We start from the raw sequence: 27194 nt of genomic DNA, 5'->3' as shown, positions 1-27194 counted from the left end.
CCCACAATTCCAAGGAACTCTTCTCTGAATTCGCCAAACCCAACTGTGAAACAGCAGACGGCCCTTCCTCCCAAGATCTCTGCAACAGACTCAGCTCCTTCTTTCACCTCAAGGTCAAGATGCTCTGCGACAACTTCGACGACCAAGACCTCTGCCCGCCTCAACCCCCACCCCCAGTGTCACCATCCAACAGACACTACCTACTTGGACGCCATTCACACCATAAGACAACCTAAAGACCATGAAGAGCATCCACTCCGGAGCACCTTCAGACCCCTGCCTGCCACACATCTTCCACAAGGCCACCACAGCCATTTAACCGAGGTACGCTGAACCATCAACTGCTCCCTTGAGACCGCCACATTCCCAGACAACTGGAAATGCACTGAAATCAACCCCCTCCTAAAGAAACCCTCAGCAGACCGGAGTGACCTCAAGAACTTCAGGCCCATCTCGCTACTTCCTTTTACAGCTAAGGTCATAAAAAAGGCTGTCAACACACAGCTAGCCGACTTCATCGAAGCCAACAACATCCTGGACACCTGCCAATCTGGATTCCACAGCAACCACAGCATGAGACCGCCGTCCTCGACTCCACAGACGACATTCACACCCTCCTCGACCAAGGCCAAACAGCAGCCCTCATCCTCCTGGACCTATCAGCAGCTATCAACACCGTCGCCCACCACACTAGCCACCAGACTACAAAACGGCGGCATCCAAGGAAAGGCCCTTGACTGGATCCGCTCATTCCTCACGGGCAGAACATAGAGAATAAGACTCCTGCCCTTCCTCCAAGGATCCTCCCTCAGGGCCACCCTCTTCAATGTCGCAACTATAGTCAGAAACCATGGGCTGAACATCGTATCCTACACCAATGACACCCAACTCATCCTCTCCCTCACCAAGGAAACCCACATCACCAGGCACAACTTTCAAGAATGGATGGAAGTTGTTGCAACCTGGATGAAGAACAGCTGCCTGGAACTCAACTCAGAGAAACTGCTCCACACCCTCCACATGGGATGACACCTGGGGGCCCCCCACCCTCGGAAACCCACCAACCCCGATAGAACATGCACGTAACCTCTGCATCATACTGGACTTTTCACTCACTATGAATCACCAGTTCAACGCCGTCTCCTCTGCATGCTTCAACACCCCCCACATACTATGTAAAACATTCAAATGGATACCCTCCGACTCCAGGAAAACAGTCACTCACGCTCTCATCACCAGCGGACAGAGACAGAAACGGAAAAAGACACTCCATTTTATGATGACGTTGGGTTAGAGCACACAAAGGACACATGGCGGCAGCACATCATCCCTGAAAGTACATCACATGGGACACATCATATTTGAAACATCTACCTCAACAGTTGTCAACTCATGGATCTACTTGTGAGGCGACCCCGCTCACAAGTCTCACTCGATCATCTTAGCCTGTGCCGACGGTCAACTTATCAGGGTGGACTTTGTTCATGTCAAGCCACCCCAGCTGGTAGACAAGTGAAAGGGACTCAACTACTAATTGAGGGGATGCGATTTCTTAATAGTGTCTGCCATGTTCTATTTATTAAAGTAGGAGATGTAGTTTACTGATGATGGGACCCTTGCAGTTCAGGGTGGACTCTGATCAGAAACTACGTAATATGCTGGGAGATGTTAAGGTGTGGTTAGCAGAAGTATGATGTTATCGTGCAGAGTGTGATTGTATGTTGGAGAATAAAGGCGTCTATGAATCAGCTCCGTGTGTGGTATAGCTCATTTACATGCTCCAAGGCTGAGGAATACGCTACACAATCTTTTTTAAATCTTTAGCAGGTAGACAATGAAGAATGTAGGTTTCTGTTGTAAATAAAATAAAATAAATAAAAGTAACTTAACGTTTGCTTTTGTCATTTGATCATTTTTAATTTTCTCCTCATGTATCATTACTGTTACTATTGTGAAGCGCTCTGATACCTACGGGTAAAGTCTGCGCTAAATAAAAACGCATAAAATAAAATACATAAATAAAATAAATGAGAGCAGGTGGTACTGTGGGTGTGGTCAGGTGACAAAGAGGTGGTGGGGATAATAGGGGAGGGGAGGGAAGTCTACGTTTTTTTCTATTGGGGAGCATTCCTGCGGGAAAAAAGTGTAACCAAAACTTCAAATGATTTTTCTGGATGGAATTGCCAGCTGTGAAATTTGTGTTTGGTTCTCCTTCATTCAGTGAAACCAGGTGAGGAAAAACCAAGCATAGCATAATAAGGCAAAATGGAATTAACGCACACGAGCAAGCGTTAATTTCACTCTACATTACTTGTACTCAGGGCCTATGTATTGTATAAATACTTTAATAACCGCAGGTCTTATATGGGTGGGGATAATTTCTATAATTTTCCAGAGTCACGGTAACTGAAATTTACAAGCTTTGACAACAGTGCTGATTTGCTGTGTCAAAGTGACTGTTGAGTCAATTGTGACCCGAGGCTTTTTAATACTAGGGTGGTTAGTATACAGATTTGTTCTGGCTTGTCAGGCATTCTTGCAACTGCTGAGGCGGCCATGCGTTTTGCTTTTTTTTGCTTGTTACCACAGAAGCAAAACTACTTTTACTCTGGACCTCTTTATCTCTGATATGAAAGTATACGATTCCCTCAATGTATAGGAGGTGGTTTTGCAGTCCCAAAAATCCAGTTCATAGATTTCTAGCCAAGCTCAGAGCCGAAAAACAAATCCCGAATTAGAGTAGCCTCGATATGATATCCTGGTGGGCCAGATAGTAAGGGTCAGCCAGGATGTTTTTTTCTATATTTTATACAGAGGCAAGTAGTTAATTAGCCCCCACTGCCCACTCACCAATGGTCCTTACATGTGTATATGAATTTATGATTAGGAATATCTTCTTCTTCATCCAGTTGTGAAGGGACTCTGCACTCTGTTATGAGAATGTGTAGAACACCTGGGAGTTATTTCCTCATATCAAGTCACGTGACCCCACTCGAACATCACGGTCTCAATGTCCATGTCCTTGGAGACAGTGAGGCTATCCCCTAGGTCTCCATAGAGGAGATGAATTAACTCTCTAAGCCAGGGGTCTCCAAACCGGTCCTGGAGGGCCGGACCCATGCCAGATTTTTAAAATAACTACATGTATCTCAATGGGGATATCCAAAAAATCTGGCATGGATCCGGCCCTCCAGGACCGGTTTGGAGACCCCTGCTCTAAGCACTTAGGGCATGTGTCCTGGTCCTGGTGTAGACTGTTCACGTCCAGGGACTTTATTCTAAACTGGAAGCACAAAGGCCAGGGGTTAAGGCAGCAAGACAAGTGTACCATCCTATGTTAATGTTAAACGTAGATATGAACCTCATTATTGGATGGCCTGTGGTACAAGTGTGGGAGAGCATATTTATCTTACTTCTCCTTCAAGACAGTTGGAGATTGGGCTGTGTAAGACTGTGTAGGACAGCCAGGAACTGGAGAACTCTCTAAAAAGCAATGAATCAGTAAGTTACTGACATTAGACCTATACGCAGCCATACATTAATGCACCAATATATTCTATTGACTTAACAATAGAAACATGCTATTCTGGGAGCACTCAGAGGAGGACAAGCATCGAGAAGAGCACATGCTTGTCTTTGTCCCAACAGCCAGAACAGAAGAGAGCAAGATGTCCTAAGTCAGGGGTCCCCAACCCGGTCCTGGAGGGTCGGATCCATGCCAGATTTTTGGGATATCACCATTGAGATACATGTAGTTTTTTGAAAAATCTGTCATGGATCCGGCTCTCCAGGACCGGTTTGGAGACCCCTGTCCTAAGTCAACACAGTTCCTTCACTACAGTTTGGGAATTAGCAGAAGTACAGCTTCAATGGGGCACCACCTGCTATGTTCATGTTTGTCAGTGTTTCCACTGAGGTTCGATTTCAGTTAAATATACATATCTTCCAAATGGAAATGTGTTTATATATTTCTCCAAAAAGGGAACACATCTGAGCAGCAACAATGTGACTCCTCTAGGGATATGATGGGGAAAAAGAGGGTGGAGAGTGTAGGTGATTTGGCACTCTTGAATATTCAAAAGTGCATCTGCTTTATTCATATTTGTAAGTGCCTCACATTGAGGTTTAATTTCTGTGAACTGAGAAACTTTGCAGACAAGGGAAACCTACATATATGTTTCACTAGGAAAAGTCAAGTCCATAGTTGTGCTTCAAATGTTACCCAACAGGAGTTCTTTCCACTGCTTTACTAGTAAGTGTTCACTCGTTGAGTGACTGTCCAGTGCACAAGGCCCTCCGCAGCTCCCTAAAAGACTACAGGAGGATGTTTCCTGTGAGCGCACGTGTCTGCGTTTTCTGTCGTGTGTTGCTTCACTGAGCAGCCATTTATAATTCATGATTTAGCACTGCAAGGGCGAAATCCATACAAACAAAAAGACATTCTATTGTAGCAGCCGCAAGTACAAGTACTTGTCTAATTCTAATTTCTCCACAGGAATAACTTTAAAAATGACTCAGGCACATACACTAAAATGAACCTCCATTTCAGGACTTTAGGACTCCCATCCTGATGAAGTTCCCAACATTGGGCCTGATTCACATAGGTAAACTTACACTTTAGAGTACGTTTATGTTGTTTTGGGGTATTCATAAACCACAAGTTAATAGGAGGTTTACGACTGCGGAGACTGATGCACAGTGACTAGACCCACCCTGGCAGGATGACCCAAGAGGCTGAACTGTCAATTGGAACAAAGTTGGAACTATGTTGGAGAGCAAACCTTCTCTTGGGCCCTGTCTCCAGTCCACTTACAGTGCAGCCTCTATTTGATGCAAAGTTGGCTGAGTCAGGTGGGGCCAAAGTTGGCAGTGGAACCAACCTCCGGTGGCCACTGAGCTCCTCACTGGCAGTGGAAGTGTTACATTTTGTGTATGAAATAATGTTGCTTTGACTACATGATGCACACGGAGGAATTGTGTTTCACAAATAACTGTTTTCATATAGTATAGTTCAAATGGGTCAACGGACGTGAACCTGAAATTCAATTGACAGAATGTGTTAGGCTGATAAATAAAAATTCAGCCCTAAACACGTCATCTTTGTTGACATAGATTGATCTGGTAACCTTATTGAACAGAGCCTTAAAATGACTGCAGCTTCTTTTTGCCTTATGCTAAGGGAACTTTGACTGACTTCACCAGATGGGCAGCAGTTGCCTGCAAGACTCAGTGAGAAATGTGCAATTAAAAAAAGATAAGACGTGCCATAATGCCCAAGACCAGTTCAGGTATATATAATTAAGGTTGCCAGGTGACTCCATGTTACTGGGAAAATTCATTTCCAGTTCTGGATTTTCATCAAGCTACCCAATGTATTTTAGAACCTGTAGTCTTGTTTCACTTTAATTGCGGTAACAAGCCTGACAACAGCCACATGTAGAGGACTAATAAAGTTTTGTCCGGTCCCCATGTCTGCTAACATTGTAAAAGAGGTTGTGATTAAGCAAACCGAGTAAAATATTGCATTGCTCATATTTCAGAACTTATAGTGTCATTATCCTCCTTTGCAGAAAGGAAAGCTTGAATCAACACACTGGGACTGTGCCAGACATAACAATCTTAAGGCGCTAACATTTAAATTTGTAGAAGTCAGGCACATGAAGTTTGTCTCTACTCATTTTGACACAGTAGAAAAGTAGAGGGCACAAGCATCATCCAGTGTTCAATTAGCAGCAGAGTCCAGGAGCCTGTAGAAGCTACAGCATCTCACAGAAAGCAAATCATCCTAAGTTTCTGCAGCTTACTCCATGATCCACAAACGTCTGGTAAAAATGCCACTCTATTCAGAGGCAGTTGAAGTGATACATGAGCTTGTCTCAAAACTAATACAGTCAGAGGAGAGTGTAACCCTTCTTGAAACTCAGGGTGTGCAAGAATTAAATCCTTACATGCTTGCCACAGTGGCTCAGTCCTGTGGAGGCTCAGACTTGTGACTCCGCATTGCGGAACGCCTCTCCTGGGTGTGGGGCACAGCGGCAGCCTGGATCTGCTTCACCTTGGTTTCTTCCAGTACGTCAGGTTTCCTGACTGCCCCGGGGATTGCTGGGTGAGTCTCCATGCATTCCAGCTGAAGCAAAGCATTGCATGTGGGGGAACTGCTGCCAAGGGCTACCTAGAATTCCTGAGCAGAAGTTTATTGATTACATTGATTTATTTGTGTGCATATATTGTTTTATTATTGAACGTCTTATCCCAATCAAAGATGGGCGAATCTCTTCTTGGATTATGTCGTGTCCTGTTTTCCAAAATAAAAGGAGCTCCAATGAGAAGTCTTATTTCATCGCAATGGTTCCCAAATGATTACTCGCTCACTGGACCCCATGAATTCTCCACACTCTCTCCAGTTCCTGTTGCTACTACCTGTTCTGTACCTTTATGCTTGGCCTGGTCAGCTAGGTTTTTTCTGGTTGGGTTATTTTCTGGAGCATTGCTATAGGTTCCTGTTTCAACTTAGCATCTGGTAAGGCCTTGGAAGATAAGCAGCCACTTCTGCAGGCTGAGAAGACTCTCTCGCCGTTGCCCGAGGACCATCTCTTGAAAGCTTGCATATTACTAGTGAAAAAGGAAGTGGAAGCCATGGACCTAAACCTCTGAACTTCCGAAACCAAGCAGAAGGAAAGAAGGAAATATGTGGGACAGTTGGGGCAAAAAATGTGAATGTCCATTAATTAAAGACCAAAGCACTGCTTAATTAAATGGAGCAATAGGGAGTTGGTGACAGTCCTTTTCAGGGAGCATGATCGCACATAGAGACAATGGATTGGTGGTTTGCAGACCAGAAGGTTTGGGCAGGGAGGAAAAAAACAGACTGGTAAGAAGCATCAGGGGAAGCAAGTGACATCTTGGGTGTAAAGGTGCCCTTTCCTTGGGCACAATGGATGTACACATGGTGATGGAACAGGAGAAATAAGAGTGCCAATCAGGACACTGTTGAAGGGAACAGAGGAATGGTCTCATGGTGACAACAGCAGAAGGAGATAGGGGGTGAATGCATGGTAAAAGTGATTAAGAGCAAACAATACAAGGATGAACACTTGTTAACACAAACAGAAGGGGGTAAAGGGATGAATGAATTGTGACAGAGCAACTGAAATGAGTAGAGGGATGAGCACATGCGACCAGAACAACATGAGGGACTAGTGATGTGAATGCATAGCGAGAAACCAAAGGGGGCGGAACTAGGGTCCCAGGTGCAGCAGCTGTAGGAAGTAGAGAGCTGGATGCATTGTAAGAGAGAGCAGAATAAGTAAGTATAGGGATGGGCACATGCTGAGAGCAGCTGAGGGGGGTAGATAAATAGTGAGAGAGAGTAGCAGAAGTAGCCAGAGCAATGAGGACATGGTCACAACATCAGAAAAGGGAAGAAGAGGAAGGAGCACATGGTGGCAGCAGTTCTCCTTTCTCTCCCTTGTCGCCAATTGTCATAGGCAGAGGTGGGTGAGTCCCTCACAACTATGACAAAGGTACGGTTCGGTGCATGTTGACATGCCTACAATCAAACGGTGTCCGTGCAATGGAGCGCTTGCTGCCAAGACCAGTAAAAATCTACTTCAGTCCCTCCAGCCCTCACATGCTCAGTGACGTACAGCTTGCAAAGGCTGGTCTGTCTGTGGGCCTGCTCTGAGTCGGAAAGATCATAGTTGGACCCAGACATAAATTGAAATGCAACAGCTACTGTGGCTGCAATCTGGGCACTTACTGGTGAAAGGTCACATGATGTCACTTCCTGTGATATTACCAGATCAGAAGTTATGTGATGTCACTTCTGATACCCCCTACATTTTGGTGAATTGACATCAATGTTGTAGAATTTCAAAAAATCCATTGATCCCTGCACTTGATGAGAACCTCTGGTTTCTAAATGCTTTTGCTACAGGGGGAATGCCAACCAAAGACACCTGAATGTTTCAGACCAATTTAATTCTTCTTTATCTCAGGCCTAACCAGGCAGCTTTTAAATACATGTGAACTTGTGATTCCCTGAAAGAGATCTCAAAAGGATGATGATGGGAACTGATGTGAAAGAATTTTACATTTCCTTTGAGCTCATAATAGTGAATATTAACACTAATGCCCGATTATAATGCCGGGCAGCCGCGCACGTCTGACCGGCACCGTAGCAGAAGCGGGACCTCCCGACAAGGAGTTGGCGGTACTGCTTCTATTATTTAGATGTAACCACCTTCCTGGTGGTCTGAAAGTGCATACTTTCCATTGCGGCTTGTGCTACGAGCATGTGGTGGTTTCTGCCACATAATGCATGGATGTTAAGGGGGTACCACAGTCCCCCCCCTCGCCCCCCCCCCGAGACCATAGTGGAGGGGCCATGAAGGACAGTAGCCCTCCTAGGGGCTCTAAAAAACCCTTCCATTGTGGGGAATGAGAACCAAACGCCCGCCTAAAGGGCTCCTTGAGCCCGTTGGAAGCTGTTGGTCGGTCCCGCCACCAATGCGGTCTGACCGACCGCATCGTAATACAGCGGTCTGACCATGGCTTCAGATGTTGATGGGACCGACACCAACGTGCTGTCGTTGTCTGTTCCACTGACATCGTAATGAGATCCATTGTCATTAAGTAGGAGAACTTCAGATCCTTTTAATTTTCTAACATGAGTGCAGGTGAGTATTCTTTAGATTTTGAACATATGAACTACTTTCGTGGTTTGTGTAGTAAGCACATAGCTAGATATCATGATAAAGTAAAATCATTTGGTTTCATTTGAATGCATGCATTGATAGGAATGCATTGGACTGTAAGCAGGAAAGCATAAGTTCCTTTTGTCCTTCCTGTGTTCAGTGCACGATTTCAAGTACTGCATGTTTTTCAATTTTAGACTTTTTTTCTCTGACTTCTGTCATGACAGGACTATCAACAATCTTTAAAACTAAGTGAGCACCCAATTTTAATACCAACAGTTTATTCTGTGAAATTCATAAATATTAACTTTGCAAAATTGTTTAATTGTTTGCCCAATTAGGCCACTTTTTTCAAAACCAAGTTTATTGAGCATAGGAGTATCAAGAATGTGGTATCTCCACACACCAAGATCACCACAACAATATCAATGCATCTATGACATATATAAGAAAGGATGAAGTAAATACAAAATAAGCTCAGTTTAGAAATGCCCTAGCAACCTACTCTAACCCCCAACTACTCCTCCCCCCGTACTAACACTCCCCCCCAACCCCCCACCACACGTGTACAAAAAGGCAACAGAAAATGAAATATACAAAGAATAGGCAGGTATAGCGCCGCCAGGGCTTTGCCGCTGCAGGCCAGAAATGTCACTGTGTTCAAATGTCCTCCTCCTGCTCCGCCGGGGGTCCAAGGACAGGCCACGGTAGTCGGCCCACCGCTTCCAGATCTTGAAATGTTTGCGCGGGCAGCCCCGCGCCTCAAAGATCGGCTTCTCCAGGCCCATGAAATACTCTAACCCTGCCTTCCATGCAGACAGGGGGGGGGGGCTCACAGACTTCCATGCCCGAGCCAGGTCTCGTTTGGCCACCACCAGCCCCAGGAGCAATAGATGACGCTTATATATGTTGCCCCCAACCCCTTCCATAATATGCAGCAGGCCCAGCCGGTGGGTACGAGGAAGATCCCAACCCAGGACCTCAGCCAGGCAACTCCACACGCCCCTCCAGAATCCAGTCAGGCGACCACACGACCACACCGTATGCATTAGGGAGCCAGGCACCGCCCCACACCGCAGGCATTCCGGGGACGCAATCAAGCCAGCCTTCCACAGACGTTCACGCGTATAATAAGCACGGTGCAAGTACTTGAATTGAATCAGGCGGAGCCGGACCGCAATGGCGGTGCCGCGCGGGGACTCCAGCGCCTCCCTCCAATCGTCCTCGTCAAGGGCGCCCACGTCCACCTCCCACGCCTCCCGGAGGGAGCGGAGAGTGGAGGAGCAGTGGATAACAAGCGTCTGATAAATCCTAGAGACCTTCCTGTCTCCCAAGTCTCCCATAAACACTTTCGCCTCAATCGGGCTGAACTCCGGCAGGGAGTCGAGGCCAGTAATGCTCGAGGCGAGGGCATGCCGCAGCTGGAGGTAGCGGAAGAATTGGGACTGAGGCATCTGGAACTCCGCGCGTAGTTCCTCGAAGGACTTGAGAGTGGTGCCGGACATGACCTGGCCCAGTTGTGTAACTCCAATGGCCTCCCAGCCCTCAAACCCGGTCAGGGCCGCCAGTTCCGGAAGCAGGCCGTTGTGCCATAGCGGCGTTTCAGCTGTTAGTTTGCCCCACCAGCCCATGCGGCGCAGGGATTGCCGCCACACCGCAAATACTACTTTAGTGACCGACGGCAAGCCACGGCGTATGCGAGCCGAATAAAGAATGGTGTGAAGCGTGCGATCACCCATGAGCAGTCGCTCCAGGGCATAGGCCGGATCACCCCTGTCCCCATACCACCATTCATTAAGGACAAGCAGGTGGGACGCTTGGTAATAGGAGAGGAGGTCCGAGGTGGCCAAGCCACCACAGTACGTGGATAGAAAGCACGTCTTCAAGGCCACCCTGGCTGCACCACCATCCCACAGGAAGCGGCCCAGCACAGAGTTAACCTGACGGAACCACTCCACTCCAATGGGGTGTGGGAAGTTTTGGAGGTGGTATAGAAGCCTCGGCAGCGCCATCATCTTGAAGATGGCCGACCTCCCAAAAATGGTGAGCGGAATTCGGGACCAAGTTTTAACATCAGTCTGGACCCGTTCCCACACCGGCAAGACACCACGTGCCCACGCCACGGCCCGCGAGTCCGATAGAAAAACGCCCAGATATTTCAGGCCATCTTCCGCCGCACGCAACTCGGCGGCCCATGGGTCGACGACCTCTCCGCCACCCAAAATCCACAGGGTCGATTTGTTCAAATTAAGATGGAGACCTGAGACCTCGCCAAACACCCGCATGATCTCTAAAACCCGGGGACCCGAGCGCCGCAGATCAGTGAGGAATAGAAGGACATCATCTGCGTATAGTGCAATCCTATCCGTCAGGTCATCGTTCCAGACAAAGCCACGCAGCTGGGCATCTGTCCGTATCCGCGACGCCAGGGGTTCCATGGCTAGGGCAAACAAGTAGGGGGACAGTGGGCAGCCCTGCCGAGTACCGCGACCGATGCGGAAGCGCCCAGAGACAGCGCCGGCCACGCGGACCGAGGCCGTAACATTAGTGTAAAGGAGACGAATGTAGGACAGGAAGACAGGCCCTAGGTTAAGGCGGGCTAACAAAGTGAACAGATACGTCCAACTCACCGAATCAAAGGCTCGGTCCATGTCCGCCAGAAGGAGTGCCGCCTGTTCATCTCTAGCACCCATGGCGTCTACCGCCGCCTGCGCCCGTCGGATATTATGCCGGGTGGCCCTGTGCGGCATGAATCCGGCCTGGTCGGGGTGGACCAGGTCAGCAATGTGAGGCAAAAGGCGGTTCGCCAAGGCCTTCGCCAAGATCTTGGCCTCGATGTTGAGAAGGGAAATCGGCCTGTAAGAGTCGTGCCGATCCGGCGCCCTGCCCGGCTTCCAGAATACCACTATTTCGGCATGATGCCAGTCCGGTGGCAACTCACCCTGAGCCCGCGCCGCCTCCAGGGCGCTGCGAAAGTGGGGTCCCAGCTGGACGTGAAACTTTTTATAAAATTCACTAGGATAGCCGCTCGGTCCGGGCGCCTTGCCAGTGTTTAATTGACCAAGGGCCTCCCCGAGTTCTTCGGACGTAAGCGGGGCTTCCAAGGCGGTCCTGGTCTCGTCAGGGACTGCCTGCGGGAGCAGGTCATCTAGGTATGACGCGATCTTGCCCGCCGTCAAAGGATCACGAGGAGCGTATTGCGCCTCGTAATAACGGGCAAAGCTAGCCGCCAGCAAGTCCGGATCGGTCATGACCGAGCCGTCGTCCGCAGTAAGGCCCGGCAACACCAGGGGCTGGAAAGTCGCCTGGCATAGCCTATGAAGCATGGTGCAGGACTTGTCGCCCCACTGGTATACCCTGCTGCACGTGGCGAGCCACGCCTGTCGGGCCTCCTCGTACAGGACTGAGGCATACAATTAGGCCACTTTTGACAATTTTAGAACAAAAACAGTTTTGGGGGAAATCAACTTGCAGCTTTTACTTTTCAAGAGAATAAGTAATCAAATAATACAATTGCAGCGCTTCAATTAGCAAAAATTATTTTTGCTGATTTATTTCAAAACTATTTTAAATGCAACATTTATGACATTTTCAGTGTGTTCTAAACAACGGACTAACAACAGGTCAGGAAAGATTAAATAATGTTAGGTAAGTCTAATTCGCAGCAAAAATACAAGGTAGGTTTAAACTTTGACCCCATGTCCCCACCCCCGAATGAATTGGACCTGTCAGGTGAATGCCCCCAGCACTCAATGCAACAATGTGCATTACAGTCATACAATCAGGTCTTCTTAAAGTGATCACGTTAAGCAGGGTGGGTTACCTCCCATTATATGACAGGCATACAAGGAGCTAAAGGGCAGATGTATCAAGATTCCGATTTGCGAATTCTAAATAGCGATTTGTTGCGAATCGCTATTTAGAAATCGCAAAAATGGAATGTATGTACAAAATCGCTATTTTTTAGCGATTCCTTAATATTTTTTATTTGCGAATTCGCATTTTGCGAATTCGCAAATAAGGAATAATTTCCAAGGCATTCCTATGGGCCAGGAGGCCCATAGGAATGATAGTGCAATAATTCTCAAATTGCGAATTCGCAATTTGCTAATCGCAATTTGAGAATTATTTCAAGGGTGCAGGGGTGTCTCAAAGACACCCTGCTGCTCCCCTGAAATTTACATGTGTGTGCATGTGGCACACATACATGCCCTACGGGCATGTATGTGTGTCATATGCCACCCTCACAAATGTCAAATAGGGCATTTTTAAAAGAAATCACAAATTACCACCAACTACAAGTTGGTGGTAATTTGCGATTTCTTAACACAAATTTGCTATTTCAAAAAGTTAAATACATATCATTTAAGGAATCGCAAAAATTGCGATTCCTTAAATGCTATGGCAAAATAAGGAATCACAATTTTTTGCGATTCCTTAAATTGCGATCTTTTCATACATTCCAAATCATGCTAAAAGGCCGTTTGCGAGTCGCAAAGGCTGAAATTCTGCGATTTTCGGCCTTTGCGAGTCGCAAAAGCCTTGATACATCTGGCCCTAAATACTTTCTGCCCGTGGGTGGAGGATTACCTGATGGGAGAACAATTCCTACAATGTCGTCGTGCCATTGTAGTAATGTATTACATGTTTGTTATTTAAAAATGTGTTTGTATTGCTCCCAGGAGCTGTTTTACTGGTACTTAAACGCAATCTCGATTGAGATTGTTTCTTTATCGGTCTTTTACAGAATTCTTAGCCTAGCCCAGAGGAATATGGGAACTTATATTAAAGGCTTCATTCTGTAGCTCAATCAAAAAGATGCAATCAGGCAGAAATGATGACAGCATACATGGTTCAGCAGTTGAATCGGTGAGTTTATAACAACAGGAGCCACCATAAAGTTCATGTCAGTGCAGCTGCTACCACCAACTGACACAGAACACTCATAACAGCTTGCTTACTACATTTGGTTGAACATTGCAAAGATACCTGTAAAATGGAAACATTTCGCAAGTATACAAAAGCTCTACTTTTCATGAGCACATATTACAGAAACAATTCCAATCATAAACCACAGTTTACTTCCTGAATCTGAGAGGAACTTGCCTAGTTCGGCTGCTCCTGCGGATCATAGGGTCAATATTACTCAATATAACACTCAGGAACAGAAGACGGTTGCAAAATTTGGCTAAACGGTGGAGCGACCTGTTCAGTCCTACTGTCACACTTAATGACTCTTCCTAGGTTCCACCAGTCAGAACCGTTGACCTTAATAGCATTCCCGCATAATTTGTCCACCACACAAAGATCACAAAAAAATGTATCGCCTTTTTAGGTCGAGTTTACTCGAACCTATTGTTTTACATATGTCCCCTTTCTAATGCAGACCTTATCCCCAAGTTAAATTTTCCTTTTATGAACTTGGTTACGCTTCTCTTCTTGAGCGACACTTCTCTTCTCGTGTTATATTTATGATCTGTCTTTCAGAGTAGGTATGGCAAAGGGGGTCCCTGCTAAATTTGGTTTAATGGACGTGTGTTGTCTTTTATATGCCGACCATGTAATCCTTTTGGATTTAACTCCAATAGGACTTCAAAGGATCCTTAGTGCTTTTTAAGTCTATGTGGAGGAGAGCAATCTAAAAATAAAGAACTCAAAGAGTAAAGTCCTGACTTTTAGAAAGAAGTTTGCTGGAATTCAGCAAAATGACGATTGATTCATGGGGCGTGCAAACATGGAAAAAGTGCAATTCTACCCTTACTTTGGCAGGATTTTTTCAAATAATTGTAATAATGATCATATAAATCATTGTAAAAGTAAGGCACTGTCTTAGGCTTCCGCCGTTCACAGATTGTATAAGAGGTGCGGGAAAAGGCACTTTGCACATGTGAAGTGATGAACATGTAGTACTGGTCCTTTTTCAACATTGTGGAGGGTCTTATTCGGCGTCAAATTTGTAATCTGAATTCTTTGGTTTCCCCATTCATTCTTCGACTCGAATTTGGGTTAGTTACCCTCCACAGCTGTGCTTCTTCTACTATGCGCGGGTCACGTGACCGACTCAACCATAATAGAGCAACTGAGCCTCTTCCCGGGTTGTTACCTCCTTGGACCCTTACAGCGACCCATTTAGACCCCCATCGAGACCCTTTAAGGCTCCTAATCCAGGATCCAGACCAACATGGCGGATCCCTCAAGTTCAGTCCCACGGCGCCCCATCCCTGAACCCCATCGAGACTTTTTAAGGCTCCTAATTCAGGATCCGTACCTATGCGGCGGACTCCGCAATTACCCAGTACTGGTACTGTGATTTACAGACTTCCAACTGGCTGGCGGTGTCGTTTCACTTTAAAAAACACTCATTTCTTCTGACCGACCTGCCTCTATTACACAGACACTACCCCCTCCCAGTCATCGATTGGTTTTATAATTTCCCCATCCTCTGATGTTCCACGCCTTCTGAGCACCTCTGTTTTTACCATAGTCGGAATCACCATGACTTACTGATTGCCTGCCCCACCTGTTTCTCCACCGTCCTGATGAAGACCCTCTAGCAAGGTCCCATTCAGTACCTGCAACGATCTAGGGTCGAAACGTCGACACAACCCCCCCCCCCCTTCCTCAGCTTCCACCATTATCGCTCCTTTCTGCCTTCTCCCTGGAAGCATGAGATAGTCTTGATTTATTTGTGAACCGTTGGTCATGTGCTATGTTTTTATCTATTAAGGTCAAATTGACCATTAACTTGTCACTTGTCTAGCTTTCCCACACTTTTCCATCACCACCCTGGCCCTTCCCTTCCTTTAGGGGCACTAATTGTGTACACATATCTATGTATTTTATGAATAACATGCAATTGACTGCATTCGCTTGTTGTGATTAAAAACAATGTTGCTAATTTCTTTTGGATTTAGTTTATAACTTATTGTGATTGCTGTATATTGTTCTTCATTGTTCTGGGACCACTTTGTCTGTACCGTATACTCACCCAGGTCCCAGTGACTTATATTGGGTAAACCCCTGTGTTCATAACACAGTTCTTCTTCTAGCAGCAGCTCTAAGGTGAGGGAACATCTCTCTAGGAAGTGAAATGGGGTCAGTTTGAGCCACAATAAAGCAGGACATTTTCAACATCATGTGAGAGAAAAGTGCATTTTATGTCTCCTTTACAAAAGCATTGAAAATGTTTGAGATTGTTCAAAATGGGAATTCTCCATTTCCAAAACTTCTTTTGAAGAGCTCATTAAAAACATCTCTTTATTTGGTGAGCATGAAAAGGGATATTAGGTGTTAAGCCAAGAATCCCTATAGGATAAAGTCATCCCCTATTACCTGAAGCGAGAAACTGTGGGACCCCTTCCTGGTCTTGGGTTGGGCACCGCGCAAGGGATGTCAGACCACTGCGAGCTGGAGTATCTGCATGCAGGGGCTTCAGCGTCTCGCTTCAGTGTGTCGGCTTGGAAGTCCTGATCTCCTCTGCCTGTCTCAGCAAGATGTGATGTTTATATACCCAAAAGTCTCCCCGGGAGTTCTACCTTGCTGTGGCACTTGTCGGACTTAGGATGACGTCGGGAATGAACTTTATTCATAGATATTATACAAGAGATTGTTGTCCTGCAGAGTTTTCCTAGAATCCTCATGCATAATGTATGAGACCTTTACCAGGGAAATCCTGCGTTCTGTGTGCAGTGTCATATCTAGGTAAAAGGTCAGTCCCTAAGAACCGTTATGTATGTAATGTAGGGATGAATAAAGGTGAAGGGTTAGGATCTATTGGGGTACCTATATGGAATATAACCAAAGTCTTCCCTAAATGTCCTTTATGACCCATTTTAATTATCGTAAATCTGATATTTTCCGGTGGAACCAATTTATTCCCCACTCATCAATAATCCATGTTCTATAGATAGTTCATCATGAACCTTCCAAAAAGGCTGACATGGTAAATCTAGGGACCTCTCTGTCACCCACAATGTTTTCACATAGAACATAACCAGCTTTGGGACTTCATCTTGAAAGAACCTTGATTTCCATTCAATCTTAGATACTGCACACATCTCTTCTAAAGACATTGCAGCAAAAAGACAGTCTTCATCCACAACCTCACTCTTGCCATCTGTATTACCATCTGTGACTGCAAATCTAGACATATAGCCTGAATGTTCTTGGCACCTTTGATGTGTTCTATGCCAAATTGATATTCCAATAGTTTCGCTGTGATCCTAGAAATTCTAGGGGTCTCTTCCTTTCTCTTTTCCCCAGTAAGAATGGCAACTAATGGTTTATGATCAGTCACAATTGTAAACTTAGTCCCCAAAATATGACTTAAACATATTTATCACTCACCAACAAGCCAACAGTTCCTTTGCTGTTGTGGAATAGTTGGTTTCTGACGCTCTGAAAACTCACCAAACATAGCAAAGGATGTTCTCAAACTTAGCATCTGATTCTGTGAGAATTGCCCCAACCCCAAGTTGGATGCAGCAACCTTGATAAAGCATTGTATCCTTGGATCAAATGGTCTCAAAACCTTGAACAGTCTGTTTCTTAACCCATTCAAATGACTCATAGCATGCAGTGTCCTATTTGAAAATTGGATTCTTTTTCAACAGAATGGTCAAAGGTTTGATATGTGACTGGGATAAAATGAGAATAAACTTTGCACATACCCATGACCGATTTTAAGCCAGTCTTGTCAACCAGTGGTTTAGAATTGATGATTGCATTTACCAATCCTAGTCTTTGCTCAATGACATCACCTGAAACTATATGTCCCAGATGCTCGACCATGGCCTTGGCAATTTCACATTTCGCAATTTTTAATACAATACCCCTTTCTTGGAGAACAAACAGTACTTGATCTAATATAGTTTCTTGTTCGTCCCTTGTGTTTGTAAAAATCAAAATGCCATCTTGAAACCCCTTTTATGTCCTTGATAAGTTGATACATGATTAGCTGAAAAACGGGTGCCATTTCATTTCATTTCTGGATTTGGTGAAGCGCAACAGCTACCCCGGCAAAGGGGTGTCCCGGCGCTAAGAACAAGCGCGCAGACTGAGGATAGAGGGGGAGGGGGAGAGGGGGAAACTAGGGAGCGGGGAAGAGGTGAGTCTTAATTGCTTTGCGGAAGGCAGGGAGGGAGTCAATGGAACGAATGCTAAGGGGGAGATCGTTCCATAGTTTGGGGCCAAGGACGCTAAAGGAGCGGCCTCCAGTTCGGCAGAGTCGAATCCTAGGGATTGTCAGGAGGAGTTGGTTGGCAGAACGCAAAGCACGGCCAGGAACGTAAGGTTGGGCAAGGCTACGAAGCAGAGGGGGATTTCCTTGTTTCACGATCTTAAAGATCGTGACTAAGGCCTTGAATTTGATTTGGCGATCCACGGGCAGCCAGTGGAGCTTACGGATGGTAGCTCTGGCTGAACATCTGCGTGGGAGGCCGACCAGCGTTCTGGCAGCCGCATTTTGGATACGTTGGAACCTAGCTGTTTCCGCTTTGTTGGCTCCCAAAAGGAGGACGTTAGCGTAGTCCAGGCGCGATAGGATGGTGGCCTGGACGATAAGCTGGCGGGCCTTAGAATCGAAGAGCCCAAGAATGGGCCTGAGGTTCCTTAAAAGGCCTATGCAGGTGGCTGCCACCTTTTTTGTGTGGGACTGGAAGCTAAGGTTGGCATCAACCCAGACTCCCAGATTTTTGACACAATTTTTGGGGAGTGGAGTGGCGCCTAGGGATGACGGCCACCAGTGCTCGTTCCAAAGGCTGGTGTTGCGGCCTAGGAGGAGCACCTCGGTTTTTCCGGCGTTGAGTTGGAGGTAGTTGTCCGTCATCCAGCGGGCCACAGCAGTCATACCCTCTTTAAACTTGGATGCCACGAGGGACGGGCTTTCCGAGAGGGTGACAACCAGCTGGGTGTCGTCAGCGTACGAGACCAGCGTGAGCCCCCACTCTCTAGCCACATCCGTAAGTGGCTGGACGTATAGATTAAAGAGGGAGGGGCTCAACGCTGAACCCTGGGGGACACCTTGAGCGATGGGGTGGGGTTTAGAAAGAAATGGAGGAGCCGACACCTTGAAGGATCTATCCTTGAGAAAGGATTGGAACCATGCAAGTGCGAGGCCAGTCACACCGGTCATCTCCAGACGTTTCAGAAGGATGTCATGGGATACCGTGTCAAAGGCTGCGCTGAGATCAAGGAGAATCAGCGCAGCACTATGACCGGAATCTAAAATCGTCCGGAGATGCTCCGTAGTGGCCAGTAGGGCAGACTCCGTACTATGGCCTGCACGGAAGCCGTTTTGGGAGGGGTCCAGGATTCCGTGACTTTCCACATGTTTCGAAAGAATGCCATTAACATGGGTTTCGGCTATTTTGGAAATCCAGGGGAGAAGGGATATAGGCCGAAAATTTTCTGGTTTGGAGGGGTCGAGGGTAGGTTTTTTAATTATCGGTGATACCCATGCTTGTTTCCAAGCTATGGGTACAGATCCTGAAGAAAAGGAAAGGTTGAGGATGTTCAGCATGGGGGATAGAAAAAAGTCCATCGAGTCCAGGAAATGAGAAGGACTCATGGGGTCAGCTGGGGAACCAGACTTCACTTTCTTGCCTAGTCTGATCAGGTCTGCAGCGGTGATGGCAGAAATTTGGGACAGAGGTAAGATGTTAGGAGCTGTGGTCTTAGAAGCTCCACAGAGAGGAGCGATCTGTGGAAAGGTTGCATAAATTTTCTGGACTTTTTCAACGAAATATGTTGCGAGCTGCTCACATTGCTCGTGGGAAGAAATTTTTGGAGGGGGCGCCCTAGGGTTTTGGAGCTCTTTCACTAGTTTAAAGATGATTTTAGATGGGTTCGCATTGGAGTTAATTTTGTTGGAATAAAAAGAAGCACGGGAAGATCTAATAGCTTTATGGTAGGTCTTAAGCCTGGATAGATATTCAGCCTTATCCTGGTTATCATAGTGTTTCCTCCATAGGCGCTCAGCTTTTTTGCACTCCTTGCGCATTGCCCTAAGGGTGTCGTCGTACCACGGGTTAGAGGGTATATTACGTCCTTTAGTCAATTTAGCCGGAATAAGAGTGTCGAGGCCGTTGCTGATCCAGTTGGTGAACGAGGTATAGGTCGCGTCTATCTCCTGGTTAGCTTCGTATTGGAACTCTCCAAGGGTTTCATGTAGGGCAAGGGGGGAGAGTTTGTGCCAGGGTCTTTTTAGACGCTGAATGGATTCAGTTTTGATCTGACGTTGAGGTGCCGGAACACTCAGTTTAACAAGGTGGTGATCCGTCCATCCCATGGGGGTGGGGGTTTCTGTAGCTGCCTCTTGTATGTTAGAAAAGATCGGATCTAGGGTATGTCCAGCTATGTGGGTAGAAGTGTGGACTAGGGAGTTAAGTTGCAGTGCCGAGAGGTCTGCAAGGAGATTAGTAATGGTATTGTCGCCAGTCGCGTCAAAGTGCAAGTTTAGGTCACCTAGGATGGTGAAGTTGGCGAATTTAGTAGTGAGCACTGTGGCCGTTTCGAGGAGGGCATTAATAAATCTAGTGGCCTGGCCTGGAGGGCGATAAATGTATAGGCCTGATAGCATAAATTGGGGGGTCACGCTAATTTTAAATTGGGCGCATTCACAGTCTTGGAGAGGTTCCTTGGTAAAAGAACAAGTCAGGTGTTTTTTATAGATAATTGCGATGCCGCCGCCGCGAGATTCATGGTTAATGGTGACCAGGTTGAACTCATCTGGGAGCGTTAGATTGGGGATGGTGGTTATGCCATCTCGGAGCCATGTTTCGCATAGAAACAGTACGTCAGGGTTTTCCTCCTGAAGAAGCGTATTCACCTCAGGGTGATGTTTAACGAGGGATCTGCAGTTGAGTTGGAGTATCGTCAGTGGCGGGATTGTTGTATTAGGGAGGTCACTCCGTACCCTAGTGGGTGCGTTGGTGGAGAAATGGCAGTGGTTGCAGTGGAGATGCGTAAGACCTAAGATGCCAGTGGCGTTAGAACATTTTTGGTGAAGGTTCAGGTGTAAGAGTTCCTTACCGTCATAACGTATGCGTTGACAGGGCCTGGACGGACCAGGGAGAGTGGCGAGAGGCGATGGTCTGGCGATGACGGGCGAAGACGGGCTTGCCTTAGGCGCGCCTTCGGTGCCATGGAGGCCAATCCGAATGGAATACTGAAATGTTCCAATAGTTGACATGAAAGCCGTAAAATGTCTTGACTCAGGCACCAAAACTACCTGGTAATAGGCAGACGTCAAGTCAAGTTTTGAAAACCATTGTAATTCTGGCCCCAGAATCAACCAAAAGTCACACACTAGAACTTCAGCATATGGATCAATGTAATCTGCAGGATCCCCTGTAAAGACTTCTTCCCCAACCACCAACACCATGTCTTGAAGATTGTCCAGTATCTTCTGTAGATCTGTACCATAATCATCTTCCACTGAATTTGCTAATACATTGGTACTTTTCTACGATTGGTTTTATTTACTTTGACAAACTTTTGAAAAATGTCTCACCTCACCACATGTTCTGCAAATCTAATTTTTGGCTGGACATTGTTTCCCTGACTTGAAGTGTGGTAGATTTCCACATCTAAAACAAACATTTGTTTGTTTGAAAAACTCCATGGCTGTTTTTGATCGCTCCATATTCTGTAAGTACTCTTTTGTAGTGTTTTTACTTTTCCGATGAACATTTCCAACTCAGTCATTTGTTTTCTCCTTGAGCTCCTTTACAGACATTTGTGATGTCTCAATACACTTTACAATCTGCAAAGTTTCTTCAAGGGATGGACTGCGTAACAATAAATGTTTCTGCTGCATGGCTTTGTTGGTGCAATGGCAAATGAATTGTTCACAAACCTACTGATCTGTGAAGTTATCAAAATTGCAAACTTCGACTTATCTCCTAAGTGCAAAAACATATGTTTCCAACCTTTCTCCACTCAGCTGCTTCCTCCATAGAAATTTGCGTTATAAACAACGATGCTAGGTTGAACGTCAAAACGCTTTTCCTGATGGTCTCTGTATTCTCATGCACCGGTTCCTCTTCTGTAACTTCAATATCTGCTAACTGGTTATCTCTTTCTATTTGTAAATACACTTATAAAATGTAATAAGATGACTTCAATGTTATCCTATGAGTGATATAGGACTTGCAGTAGTGAACATTGAATGTAAGAATTTTTCACTGCCAGGACATGTAAATGTTAAAGTACATGTCCAAGGTTTCTAATCCATTGCACCTTGCCGTCTGGACTGTCCAAGGCCTACTCTAGGGGTGACATATATGTATTAAAAAAGAAAGGTTGGGCCTGGCAAAAGGTTTACTTTGCCATGTGAAAATACCTGAGACATGTTTGAAGTGCTACTTAAGTGGGTGGCACAATCAGTGCTGCAGGCCCACTAGTAGCATTTAACTGGTAGCATTTAATTTACAGGTTCTGGATACAGGTAGTGCCGCTTTACTAGGGACTTATGCCAATTGAGTGTAAGCTAATGTTACTATGATTTAGGGTAAGAGCACAAGCGCTTTAGTGCTGGATAACAGTGGTAAAGTACACAGAGTTATAAGGACAGCAAAAGCAAAGTGAGCAAAAACAGGAACTCTGAAGACAAAAAGCCAGGAAAACCCCATTAAGGATGCCAAGTCTAACACTTAGATATGGGAGCGAAGTGAGGGATAGCTCTAGTCACTGTGCCGTTAATTAAATCTAGTTTATCTCTTAATATTAACTAGAGAATTGTCATTTCTTTTCAAGAACGTAGGCTAACATAATGTATGTGTAAAGCCCTCCTAACATCACATTTGACATATGTTCCAGTGATTTCAAATAGTGTTTTGTAAATGCATCTGCATTTGACCAGTCAGCCTCTTTTAGAATCTCCTTTAGTCTACCTCTTGCCCAAAATGCCTTGTTTGCCTTAGCCCCTCTCAAGGAAAATGCCCCAAATCTATCCATAATCACACTTGCTTTTTTTATAACCAATCTGACCCACCTTGCAATGGTAGCATTCAAAATGACACCGGATGGTTTAACATAAGAAATTAGTAATTGGCTCACACAACGCCACTGTTTTCCAGCAGTCTGCTCTAATACTCTTGCAAATAATCCACTATGCACAGTAAACTCAACTCCTTACCATCAACGTTTTTATATCTTGTACCCTCTTAAAGGACACATAATATAACAGCATTACCAGTTTCAGCAAAGATGTATTAATATCCAAGTACCTATTACTTGGACAAGCTGTGAACATTTGTATAACTAAATTCACATCCCATACCTAGACTTTGGTGATCTTCTCAATCGGATACTTTTCATGATCCTACATACCAATGCATTTTTACCTACTGACTTGCCACCAATCAGAGCATGTTCTACTGAAATAATTATGGACAACAATGTTCTGTACGGTAACCCATGCCTCTCTCAAACTACTCTGCCAAGACCAAGAAATTTGAAACCTCTACTACAGGGGCCTTCCTGGAAACCAGATTCCTCCCCATACACCAACAAGCCCATGCAGATCATATTGACTTATATCTCTACCTAGTTCCAGGTGCCCATGACTCTTCCAAGAGTTCTGCAGCCCCTCTTGAAAGATTTGTGAAAGACCAAGATCCCTGAAACTTTCCAAATAAGTAGGTTCAACACCCCAAATGAACCAATGGGTATTCTACTCTGTAGCCGTTCGCCAATAAACCTTCTCTTATCCTCATCAAAAATTTCACAAGCCAACTCCATGACACATGGAACCGAAGCCTTAGAAATCCAAGAAGAGTTTATAACTAATTGACATTTCTCCATGCTCACATTGACTAGAACCTTCTCAATCGTTGAAAAAGGAGGTAACACATAACACCGATTTGTGCCCCAACTTTGTTAAAAAGCATCTTCCGTTGCCACTCCCATATCTGGTCTCCAACTGCAATAGCTGTCTCTTTGGTACGTCAACCTACTCGCCAAAAAGATCCATCTCCAGTGGAACCCAAATTTCATCTATGGTCCTGAATCAAAACTGATTCAACATTCAGACACTGAAAATAATGTGATATTTTGAGTTCCAATCTGCAACCGTATTTTTCTGACTTGAAAAGTATTCTACTCTCGCTAATATTTTGTGTTTCAGAAAAAAATACCAGAGCCCCTTCAATAACTCAGAAAACTGATATGATCTGCTTCCTCTTAGATGATTTATGTAGCTCATTGCTGACACATTGTCCATTGGAATCAATTCAATTCAATTCAATTCAGCTTTATTTTGGCTGAAACGACCATAAAAGCACATAAGAAAATTCCAATATAAAACATAAATAGTTAAATATATAAAGTTTTTAAAATACAGTTCATTAGAGTTCTAAGGGTTATAAAACAACAGATTTTACATAATCAAAAACTATTGGTTAGTGGGCACACTATAATGAAGGATGTAAGAAGATAATAGTAGTATTAGGATCCAAGACTATGTGTAGAAAGTACAATATATCACTTTTCTACATCAATCAGTGGTGAGCTTCCAGGTACCATGGAGAGCTTTTCCCTGGCTTTCCATATAGCCAGTAGATAAGTTCAAGTTCAAGTTCAGAAATTTGTATAGTGCACTACTCACCCAGAGGGTCTCAAGGCGCTTAAGGGATGGTGGGAAGCTTTACTTATCGAATATCCAAGGTTTTAGTTGCTTTCTGAAGGAGAGATGGTTCTGTGTAAGGCGGATGTGGGTGGGGAGAGAATTCCAGGTTTTGGCCGCTAAGTAGGAGAAGGATCTTCCTCCCATGGTGGATCTATGGATGTGCGGAATTGCGGCGAGGGCTTGGTTGGACGATCGTAATTGGCGGGTGGGGGTGTAGAAGGACAGTCGCGTGTTGAGGCATTCGGGTCCTAGGTCGTAGAGGGCTTTGTGCACGTGGGTGAGGAGACGGAACGTTATTCTCTTGTTGACGGGGAGCCAGTGGAGGTCTTTCAGGTGAGCGGAAATGTGAGCTTGACGGGGGATCTCCAGTATGAGTCTGGCTGAGGCGTTTTGGATACGTTGGAGTTTTTTCTGTAATTTGGCTGTGGTTCCGGCGTAAAGGGTGTTTCCGTAATCCAGTCGGCTTGTGACCAGTGCGTGGGTGACGGTCTTTTTTTTTTTTTTTTTTTAATTTTTGAAAACCTTTATTGTGCATTAATAAAAGAACAAATACGGGCCCACAGCCATCAGGCCGGCCACAGATACTCATGAAGCACTAGTGCATGCAATACGGTGACACAGTAATACGTCATTACCATCAGCAAGCATTTCAGAGTTACACTGTAAAGCGCCGTGATACCATGTCCCAGGATCAATGAAGGTTAATTTAAAATTTTCCTTGCAGCTATTAAAGTTCGAATTGTACGTTTTCTTAATCATGAAAGAGAAAAAATAGGCTAAGAAGACAGAGTCCGTGCAGGCGGAACATGACAGTAGCTACAAATCACCACGCAATCTAGCAACCCATCAATCAAGTCCCCCCCAGGCGGCATGGCGGCTAGAAGTATATGCAACAGGGGTATCAGTCCTAACATCCCACCCAATGTCCGCCGCCACCCATCCCCTAGCAGTCCTAGACACGGACCCAAGACAGAATAAAGAGGAAAAACAAAAGTGAAGAGAAAAAATAAGGCACCATAGAAACTGAAACCTAGAAACTAAAATTCCCCAACCCCCCACCCTACACGCATGCAGAGGCTACGGCCTACCCCCCCCCCCCAGCAGTGTGTCTGTCGCCCAATAAACCCGAAATATAGCAAGAAGAAAAGAAAGAAGAGAAAAGAAAGGAAAAAAAGGCCATAATACCCAAGATATAGAGAGTGAGAAAAGAGCATCCTAATCTACAACTCTCATAAAACACAAATGAGTCGAGAGGAGGTTCAATTCTAGATGCTCCCGGTCCCCCCAGCCACAAATACATATTCCACCCTGAATATAACAGCACAAAAGCAAACATCAATGCAAATACAGATGTGGAAAGTCAACTCGCAGTGTGCGTCTGAAATAAATGCAAAACAGTCCCAACCCCGTCTCAGCCAGCCAGTAAGTCGACAATGAAGAAAAGCAGCCTAGCCCTGGCCCGATCGTGGATGCGTCCCCGAATATACTCCCCGAGGAAAGCCCGCCCCCTCTGAAACAAAGAGACAATATGGCCGCATAGAGGGGGGGAGTGACTCAGGAGCGCAAAATGGCCGTCGAAAGTCACCGTAAAATCCTTTGTCCACCATAGAAAGTTCCTCCGGGGCATCCGGAGAATATAGGCTCCTCAGTGAAAAAAGTGAAGGCCACAAAGAAAGAGGCATCGAGGGGGCCAGAGGTTGCATAGCCGGTTCCCGAGTCAATAGCGATGTTGAAGGCAACAATGAAGCAGCCCCCGGAGGAGGGGGAGACAAAGTATCACAGGCGGGTCTGGCGGGCGGCCGGTCGCAGGCGCCAGTAGAGTCCACAGCAGGCACATCATCACTGTAGGCATGAAGAAACACTGTATCCCCACGAAGCTCCGGCAAAGGCAAGTCCAAGCCTTGTTGGGACCAGACATTGCACTCCTGCCCCAGATCGGAAACCATTTCGTCAAATTTCTCACCCAATACGTGGAAGCCATTGCGCATCTCTGATCGGAATTCACACAGGGCGACCAGAATTGATCCACAAGATAGTGGTGGCTGCAGCCCCCTCGTCTCAATCCACTGAGAGGGTGCTTGTGAGCTGGCCCACGGCGCAGGAAGGGTAACACAATCCACGGGCAGGGATGGGCGCTCTCCCCCATGCCGCGAGTTACAAGACAAAGCCATGGCACCGATAATCCAGAGTAGTCACCAGGGCGGGTGCGGCATGAACAGGCGCCAATCCAGGTCTTGATGCCACCAAAGTCAATTCCAGTCGAGCACCCGTCACTTAGAACCGCCTCGCATCAGGCTCAAACGCCGGGACAAAGAGGCAGGCAGACGGAGCCGAGCAGATATGGCCGTGCGACCCATGCCGCGCACATCCAGCCCCGAACAAAGAATCCGTACCTTCAGAGTGTCTCATCCCAGCAAGCACTTTCAAGGCACAGCTTGCGATGGACCGCGGCAGGCAGCGCAATCAGGATTGTGTCTCGTGAGAATGACACCACTTCCAAGTCCTCGGCGCCGCGCGGGTAGCCCGGGCCGCCACTAAGCCTCCGAGGCCCGGCGACGAGCGGTAGTGCAGGCGAGGGTCCAGGGCTGCAAACAGTTCTGCAATTATCTCCGGCTAACGGGCAGGCCGAGATTCCGGGGAAACACGGGTAGAGCCAGAACAGCATCGTAAACGTTCCACCGCAAAAACCACCAGGATAGAAAGCAGGATGTCGGTGCGGGGCACAAGGGCTGGTGGAGCCGGGAGCCTACACGTCTGTTCCAGTCGCCATCTTGGCTCCTCCCCGGTGACGGTCTTTTTTGTTTCGGTGGGGATCCAACGGAAGATTTTTTTGAGCATGCGTAGGATGTTGAAGCATGATGATGAGACGG

This window comes from Lissotriton vulgaris, chromosome 2_1 (genome assembly GCF_964263255.1).
Source record: "Lissotriton vulgaris chromosome 2_1, aLisVul1.2, whole genome shotgun sequence".
Lineage (NCBI taxonomy): Eukaryota > Metazoa > Chordata > Amphibia > Caudata > Salamandridae > Lissotriton > Lissotriton vulgaris.
Note: the sequence above shows the minus strand (reverse complement) of the source record.